Genomic DNA, 10086 nt, shown 5'->3' on the forward strand with positions numbered 1-10086 from the left:
GAGAATGCAATTACCACCTATGTGCCAGTGGTTCCTAGATCAATACCTATAAGGCTCACTTCAGAATCATATGTTCGTGACCCATCAGAAGAAGAAAGACAGGTCACAGTTAAGTGCATAACCTACTCTTGTTCTTCTGCCCACTGTTCTTCATATCATCTCTCTCCCACATTAACTAAATCTAATCCATCACCATGTCACCAGGATTTTACCTGCTAAATATCTCCTTTTATATAAAGATTTCACTTATTGATCTTTTTTTTTTGTATTTTTCTGAAGCTGGAAATGGGGAGAGACAGTCAGACAGACTCCCGCATGCGCCGGACCGGGATCCACCCGGCACGCCCACCAGGGGCAACGCTCTGCCCACCAGGGGGCGATGCTCTGCCCCTCTGGGGCGTCGCTCTGCCCGACCACAGCCACTCTAGCGCCTGGGGCAGAGGCCAAGGAGCCATCCCCAGCGCCCGGGCCATCTTTGCTTCAATGGAGCCTCGGCTGCGGGAGGGGAATCACTTATTGATTTTACAGAGTGAATAGAGAGTGAGAGAAAGAAGGAGAGAGAGAGAGGGAAGAAGAGAGAGAGAAAGGCAGTGGGGAAGGAGCGAGAAGCATCAACTCACAGCTGCTTCTAGCATGTATCTTGACTGTCAAGCCTGGGGCCCAGATCTGCAACCCCAACATTTCACGTTGATGCCCGATCCACTGCGTCTCCACAGGTCAGGCCTAAATGTTTTTTTAATGCACATCTCTATCATTACTACCCTGATTTAAGATACTGAGATTTCTTACCTGTATTATGGCAACACCTCCTAACTGGTCTGCATTGACCAACTTTTAAATGGCTTCTTAGGATAAAGGCAAAGCCTTTAACATAGTCTACAATGGCCAGGTTTTTCTGACAACAGGCTTACCTAATTTCTTTGTGTTCCTGTCGTATTAGGCTTTTTTACATCCCTTGTCCTGCTACAGGAAGGACCTTTGCACATGCTAGCCCCCTCTACCCAAGTATTCTTTTTTTACTGACATCATCAAATTAACTCACTTTGAGCTTCAAATCTCAAGTTTATTTCTTTTCTTTTCTTGTGGAAGTCTTCCCCAGCTCTCTGGGTGGCTCTATTCCGCTTATCATGGTCTTCTGTGGTGCTACATACTTCTTTATCGTAACACTGAACATAAGCCTCACATTTTTGCCCACCAATGCATTTCTAGAATTAATCACATTTTCAGGCACATGGCAGGCAGTCAATAAATACTCATTGACTAAAAAGGATGCATACATTTGAGTAACTGGAAGGCCCTCATAAACAGACATTCAGGAGAGAGAGAGAGAGGAATATTAAATGGCTCCTATACGTGCCCTGACTGGGGAATCGAACTGGCGACCTCTGTGCTCCAGGATGACGCTCCAACAGGAAGCAACCAAAGAATGCACAACTGAGTTCTTATTTTCTTATTCCCTTCTCTCATTAGTGCTACCTTCCTTTCTGAAATGAACTAGGACTTGTGTGATACATTATGCCCAGAATATCAAGCATCAGAAACAAAACCATCTATCCCACAGGAAGGAATTTCTTCTAAAGCTCCAAGTAAAGCAGAAGAGCCAGACAATGATAAAGAGGTAGTTTAGGAAATCAAACTAGACTGTTAGGGATAACTCAGGAGGGTTTATCAGGTTGAAAACACAGCTATAGGACCTGGCTGGTTGGCTCAGTGGTAGAGCATCGGCTCGGCGTGCAGGAGTCCTGGGTTCAATTCCCGGCCAGGGCACACAGGAGAAGCACCCATTTGCTTCTCCACCCCTCCCCTTCTCCTTCCTCTCTGTCTCTCGCTTCCCCTCCCGCAGCCAAGGCTCCATTGGAGCAAAGTTGGCCCGGGCGCTGAGGATGGCTCTGTGGCCTCTGCCTCCAGTGCTAGAATGGCTCTGGTTGCAACAGAGCGATGCCCCAGATGGGCAGAGCATCGCCCCCTGGTGGGCATGCCGGGTGGATCCTGGTCAGGTGCATGCAGGAGTCTGTCTGACTGCCTCCCTGTTTCCAACTTCAGAAAAATACAACCCCCCCCCAAAAAAAAACCCCACAGCTATAAACTACTACAGCAACAAGAACCTCCAAGGACAGCAAGGTCACAATAGGGGTAAGGCCAGGGGCCGCCACCATCACAGCCAGGCACGTGCAGTTCCCATTTGATTCAGTCAGATGGTAAAGAAACAGTTGAACCAAAAACTAGTGGGCCATTCCTTTATTCTAGCCTCGCAACTGCTGGTGAGTAAACACAAACCCACAAGGCACGAAAACTTTCTCACACATTCTCCAGTTCCACAACCAGGAGAATCTTTCCCAGTTTTTCCTGGAATCAAAGGCCCCCCCTCAGCCTCAGTCCCCTCTGTTTCCCCAACTCCTTCTCTCTGCACAAACTGCCTTCTCCTTCAGCACCCTGCCATCTTGGCTGCCTTCTCTGCAAAAAATATGCCCTCTTTCCTCTCCTTTCTCCTCTTTTCTTCTTCTTAAAACATTTTGGTGTGAAACACACCTCCTCCAGCACATATTAGCATAACAAAGCCCCTTCCCAAGCAGAAAGGTAATTAGCCATTTCACGTGGGCAGCAGCCATTTTTAACAATAAAAGTGAGCAAAATCAAATAACACAAATTTTACAAACTTATTTGCCCAACAATAGGTATTATATAATAACACCCTCCCCCAAAGATGTCTAAAACCTAATCTCCAGAACCTGTGAAGATGTTATATTACATGCAATGGGGAATTAAGGTTGTAGATTAAATGAAGTCTGTTAATCAGATGACTTTAGGATAGGGAGATTATTCTGGATTATCTGAGTGGGACCAATGTAATCACAAGTGTCCTTAAATTGGAACTAGAGGCAGAAGATTTGTCAGTGTTGCAATGATATAATGATATGAGATGAACTCTAGTGGCCATTGCCAGCTTTGAAGGTGGGAGAGGACCATGGGCCAAGGGAAGCAGGCAGCCTTTAGAAGCTGGAAAAGGCAAGAAAACAGATTTTTCCCTACAGGCTTCAAAAAGGAATAAATAGAACCCTGCCCACACCTTGATTAGCCTAATGAGAGCTGCACCAGCCTCTGACCTTCAGACTGCCAGATACTACATTTGCATTGTTTTAAGCCACCAGATTCGTGCTAATTTGTTATAGCAGTAACAGGAAGCTAATACAGGATCAAAAAGTCTTTTCAAATTAGCAGGGTTGGCTACAGCTTGAAAATACCATCTGGTGAGACCTCTCTCAATACAGTGATGGCACTAATCAGTCAGGGTTTTGTCACATGTCAAATGCCTCTTAGAGCCTTCCAGATAATTCCTGACTGAAGATCTTATTATAAGAATGTGTCATTAAGGAAACCTCCAAGTTCAGGGGCATTAATACATACTTTTCAGTACTCCTTGCCTCCTACTGTGCCCTGACCTTCACATTCTTTCAGTCAGACATTCTTTCAAGCTAAAAGTTCACAAGCAGAGCTGGCCTTGAGGCTTCTCCCAAATGCTACACTGACAGCCCCCTCCCCTTTCTCATAGTCCAGTGTGCATGCAACCGGGTGGTTGACCCAACAGTTGATCACTCCATCCTTGAGGTCACTTGGCATAGTGCCAGTCAGAACTTTGAGAACAGGAACTGTGCCTTAGCCTAAATCTTCTGCAGATGAAGTCATGGATGCTAATGAGCTCAACACTTTACAAAAGTAAAAGCTGGAAGCCATGAATTCTCCAAGAGATAGATGTGTTTGGGAAAAATAAAATGATGTGGAAAGCTAAATACATGAAGCGCATTATTTAAGCATTCGTGCATTTGAACAATAATGAAACACCAGCAGGACTGAGTGTACACTCAATTTATCCTATTGGCACAGGCCTCGCTTATGGTTCACTCTTATAGCTGCCCTTATAACTCTTTCCTTCCTGGTGTCAGTGAGTGAATAAAATAAAACTCAAGTGGATAGCAGAATTAATACTTTCTTGAGCATATTGCTTCTATTCTGTTTGCCTCTTAAAATCAGTCACCTTGAATGCAAAATATTAAAAATTTTCTTTCTAGACCATTCCCTAACACAACCAACAATCTAGATCTTTGAGAAGGAGAGTTTAGCCTCACCAACCAACTTTTTCAAGCTTTCCTAGCCTCCTACTGAGGATAAAGTTGGACTTTGATTATTGTAAAATGTGCATTAAACATGTGTTCCCCATATGCAACTTAAACATCAGCTTCCCAAACTGGGCCTAATCCAGGGGCATAGAGAGGCGAGGCATAAGACAGAGAAGGAATCAGGGATATTTATGGTGATGGCAAGAGGTCACTCTTCATCGTAACCCCTTTTTTGCCAGTGGGATTCAGCTACTGTGAACAGAGGTCTCCATGGCAGTGAAGACTTTCAGGGATGAGAGCACAAAGACTAATGGAGAATCTGGGAACGAGACATAGAGATGCTTCCTTCCTGTCCCAAACAAACCCATCCCATATTTGTTTCACTTAGATTACATCTTCAAAGTCATATGCCTCTCTCCTTGTGAGTACAAAATGTAAGAGATTAAATGAACTTGTGGTTAGAATTCCTTCTAATAATCAATTTTGCTGCATTTAGAGAACTTAAGGGAACATTATAATCCCTTCAGTCCACACATTAAATCAAGTATTCTTGTGAGTGAATATTGGGAAGCAATTTGTGCTATATATCACTTTTCTCTGCCATCTAAGCTGGTACAAATTCCACAACATACAGAGGAGAGGGGGTGGACAGAGAGCAAGATCTCTTCCTTTTCTCCAAAGGCCACTAATGCCATTATAAAGGCTTCACTCATGTGACTTAATCTAACACTAATTCCCTCCCAAATGTCCGATCTCCAAATGCCATCACTTTAGGGGTTAGGGCTTCAGCATGTGAATTTGGGGTGTGTAAGGCACAAACATTCAAGCCACAGCAATATGGATACAAAATTCCTTAACAAAATGCTCTTTTAAATCAGCAATATATAGAAAGAATCATGTACCATGAGCCAATGCGGTTTATTCCAGGGTTTCAAAACTATATTAATGTTTGAATGTCAACCAGTCTATCTAACCCATCATATTCACAGGTTAAAAAAAGAAAAATTACATGATTACATCAACCAATGCATAAAACACTTGACAAAATTTTACATTTATTCATGGCAAAAGGTCTCTGAAAAACAGGAACAGAGAACTTCAGCTTTATGAGGTATATATGAAAACACATACAGCTAGCATTATATTTTTCCTAGATTGAAAAAAAGTCAAATATGTTCATTCTCACCACTCTTTTTTTTTTTTTTTTTTTTCATCTTTTCTGAAGCTGGAAACAGGGAGAGACAGTCAGACAGACTCCCGCATGTGCCCGACCGGGATCCACCCGGCACGCCCACCAGGGGGCGATGCTCTGCCCATCCTGGGCGTCGCCATGTTGCGACCCTCCTGGGTGTCGCCATATTGCGACCAGAGCCACTCTAGCGCCTGGGGCAGAGGCCACAGAGCCATCCCCAGCGCCCGGGCCATCTTTTGCTCCAATGGAGCCTTGGCTGCGGGAGGGGAAGAGAGAGACAGAGAGGAAGGCGCGGCGGAGGGGTGGAGAAGCAAATGGGCGCTTCTCCTATGTGCCCTGGCCGGGAATCGAACCCGGGTCCTCCGCACGCTAGGCCGACGCTCTACCGCTGAGCCAACCAGCCAGGGCCCCTCACCACTCTTTTTAACCACAGTCCTGGAAATTCTAGCCAATGCAATGCTACAAGGAAATAAAAATATGCATTGGAAAGTAAGAAATAAAACTGTCCCTACTGCCAATAATGACTGCTTTTTGAAAATCCCAAGAAGTCTATAAAAATCTCCTTGTCTAATAAATAAATTAATCAAAATCACAGGATACAAGAGATAAACATAAAAAATCAATTGCATTTCTATATACTAGAAATGGGCACAAAAATTTTAAATAGAATACCATTTATAATTGTTTAATAATACTTAGGTGTAAATCTAACAGCATATGTAACAAATTCATATGCTAAAAACTACAAAATGCTGATGAAAGTAATCAAATTTGATACAAAAGTAGAATCATACTGTGTTCTTGGGTTGGAATGCTCAACACAGTAAAGATGATAATTCTCCCCAAATTGATATACAGATTTAACATGGTTCATACCAAAATCTAAAAGAGACTTTTTTGTGGATATAGATAGAATTATTCCATACAGAATGAAAGAATAACAAAGAAAATGGAATACCTTAAACACTTTTGAAAAAATAAGGTGAGAAGAGTCAGTCTAAAGATTTCAAGACTTAATATATAGCTATGCTAATTAAGATCATGTGGTATAGATTAGGGTAGATATATAGATCAATGGGTCAGAATAGAGAACCCAGAAATAGACCTACCTAAATATGCCCAACTAATATTTGACAAAGATTCAAAAGCAAATCAATGAAGAAAATATAGCCCTTTCAATAAATGGATCTGTAGCAATTGGATATCCATGGGCAAAAATAAATTAATAAACAGATCTCCAGCTTTAAGTCTCATACATCATGCAAATATTAACTCAAAATAAATCACAGACTCAAATGTAAGCTGGAAAACTATAAGAAAATCCCCAGGATGTAGGGTTAGGCAAGAATTTCTTAGGATCAACAACAACAAAAAATAAAATTTAAAAACTTGATAAATTAGACTTCATCAAAATTTAAAACTTTAGCTTAAAAAAAGTCTGTAATAAGAGCATGATAAGACTTGAATATTTGCAAACCATATATCTCACAAAAGACATATCAATAGAGAATTTAAAACTCGACACTAAAAATACAAACAGAATACAGTATAGGCAAAAGTCATGAAGAGAAATTTCACCACAGAAAATATATAGATGGAAAATAAACATGTGAAAAGATATTCAGCATCATTAGTCATTAGGAAAATGCAAATTAATCAGGATGAAATACCACTCAATATCTATTAGAATGGCTTAAATAAAAAATAGTGACACCACCAAATGCTGAGGAAAATGTGGAGGAACTGGATCACTTATACATTGCTGATGGGAATGCAAAATGGTACAGTGTCTCTGGAAGACAGGTTGAGTCGTTTCTTAGAAGTTAAGCAGGCAATTACCATATGTTCCAGAAAGTACACTCCTGGGGATTTATCCCAAATAAATGATAACTTAAGTTCACACAAAAACCTATACATGAATGTTTATAGCAGCTTTATTTGTAATAGCCCCAAACTGGAAACAACCTAGATGTCTTTTCTCATGGGTGAATGGTTAAACAAAATGTGATACATCCAGACCATGAAATACTACTCAGCAATAAAAAGGAATGGATTGTTGATACGTGCAATAAACTGGATGAATTTCTGGGGAATTCATACAGTATAATCCCATTTATATAATATCCCTGAAATGACAAATTTATAGAAATGAAGAACAGTGTTGTGGTTGCCAGGGTTACCGAGACTGAGGGGAGGACCAGGGTATTGGGTGTGACACTAGAAGTGCAACAAGAAGGCTCATTGTGATGATGAAAATGTTCTGTTTCTTGACAATGTCAATATCCTGGTTGTGAGATTATATTCTAAATTTGCAAGAAGTTTTCATTGGGAAAACTTAGTAAAGCATACAAGAAATCTCTATGTTTTATTTCTTAAAACGGCATGTGAATCTACAATTATTTCAAAATAAATATTTTAATTAAAATTATTGATTTAAGTTCTTGAAAATATGATATTTAAAGGCAGTATTATCCAACAGGCATATCAAACAAACATGAGCCTTTATATTTTCTAGTTAGCAAAGTAAACTAAAAAAGTTTAAATTAATTTAAAATTACATATTTTATCTAAACCAACATATCCAAAATATTATCTCAACATGTACTCAATATATATAGATTCTCAGTCAGATATTTTACCTTCTGTCTCAGTCAGCTCATGTTGACAGAGCAAAAATATCATAGACCAGGTAGGTGACTAGAACAACAAACAATTACTTCTCAACATCTTGGAGGCTGTGAAGTCAAGATCAAGATGTCTGCAGAGTTGGTGTCTGGCGAGGCCCTGCGTGCTGGCTCACAGACAGCTGGCTTTTCACTGTGTCTTTATGTGCTGGACAGGGTAAGTTCTAGTCTCTTTCTTTTCTTAAAACGACATGAATTGTGTCATAGGGGCCCAACCCACAAGACTTCGCATGAACCTAATTACCAGTAATTCTGAAATTCCCCACGTGTTGATATCATTCCCATTGGTATCACATGTCCATGTTAAAGCTGGAAATAAAATCAACTCCACCCAAAACACCTGTGCTGACAGTAAAGAAGGAGGCATTTCTCAAGGGGAAACCACAGTCGATTTTGTGCAAAGATGGTAGGACCATTCCTCTATTGCTCCTCTGTAGTGTGACTACGCTGCTTCTTCCATCAACAAGTAGAGTCTATTTCCCCTGTTGAATCTGGGTTAGAGTGAAGTTTCTGGGAAAATCCAGGTTTTCTGAGAAACAGAAGCCAAGGCAAGACTAAATGTGCAAGAATTTTATTAGGAGAAGCACCTGTGCGAAGGAAATTCTGGAGAGAAAGTTGAGAGAGGGCTTCATACCTAATGTAAGTCTGATTTTGAGTGAAGGAGAAAGGGAGACACTGTTGGGTAAAAGTGTCCAAGAAATATTTGGCAAAGCTGTTGGGGGATCCTTGAGGTGTAGTTGATTGGCTAAAAAAGGAATCCCAGGTCTCCCAGCAATGGGTCTGACTTAATATTGAGCCTGTGGCCTCTGCACAAATTCAGCAATGGATTTCAAAGCACTGTCGCTGAAGCCCTCAGTCAATTAGATTTCCTGTAGAGGGAGGTCTGCAAGATACATTCTCTGGGCCACTCACTAGCCTTGCTTTGACCAATGAAATGCACTGTAAGTGAAGTGATGCAATTTCCAAACTTGCTCGTGAGATCTTGTCGTTCCACCTTTATCCTCTTGGAATGCTGACCTGGAACACCATGTAAACTAGGAGCCCTGACCAATAGCCAACACCAACTGCGGGTATGTGTGAGGCTTTCTGGGGTCTGTCTGCCCAGCCCACTCTCCAGCTGAAAGCAACTATGTGATTGGACCCTAGCAAAGTCAGTGGAGGGATCACCCAACCACCCCACAGAATCTCACGAAGTAATAGTCATTGCTGTTTTAAACCACTAAGTGTTTGTGTGATTGCTTCCATGGCAGTAGTTAATTGGGAAAAAATTAAGGTGGTCAATACTTGGGTGACCCAAACTCAGCACATGTCCAATGTCACTGGGTTATGACGAACAAAGAACATCAACTGTATGAGGGGATACTGCCTCATTTCTGATGGCAGTACTTAAACTTTAGAGAAGAAAGCGGAATGTCAGCCTCAAGAATTTAAGGATAAACTACACCTGCATTCTTCTGATAGGATGATACTGGATTTATCAAGAGCAGCTATTCTCAATTTTGCACATACATTGAGACCACCTTGAAAACATACTACTGAAATTGGTTTGGGGTGCAGCTTGGGGATCCAGTTTTGAAAAGCTCCCAGTGACACAGAAGTAGAGCGAAGGGACAGAGCCACTGACCCAAAGGCCCCTTTGATCTTTTGATACAGGCACACCTCGTTTTATTGTGCTTCACAGGCTTTGTGCTTCCTTTACAAATTCAAGGCAAAACGCTCCACCAGCAAAAAGATTATGACTCACTTTGTTGTGATTCTTGCTTTACCGTGTGTCTGGAACAGAATCCACAATCTCACCTGGGTATGGCTGTATTTTCTAGAATTTTATCTTTTGAGGGACAAAGTGGTGGCCGACATGTGGACTGGAGTCCAGCAGACCTTGTAGCTACCTGGCCTGCTCCTTGTTCCCTCTCTGCCACTCTGGGAACACAGCCAGGCCTTCTTTTTCAGTCCCCTCTTCCCCACTGTGAGTATTTTTTTTTTTCTGAAGCTGGAAACGGGGAGAGACAGACTCCCGCATACGCCCGACTAGGATCCACCCGGCATGCCCACCAGGGGCGACGCTCTGCCCACCAGGGGGCGATGCTCTGCCCCT

This window comes from Saccopteryx bilineata, chromosome 2, assembly GCF_036850765.1.
Source record: "Saccopteryx bilineata isolate mSacBil1 chromosome 2, mSacBil1_pri_phased_curated, whole genome shotgun sequence".
Taxonomy (NCBI): domain Eukaryota; kingdom Metazoa; phylum Chordata; class Mammalia; order Chiroptera; family Emballonuridae; genus Saccopteryx; species Saccopteryx bilineata.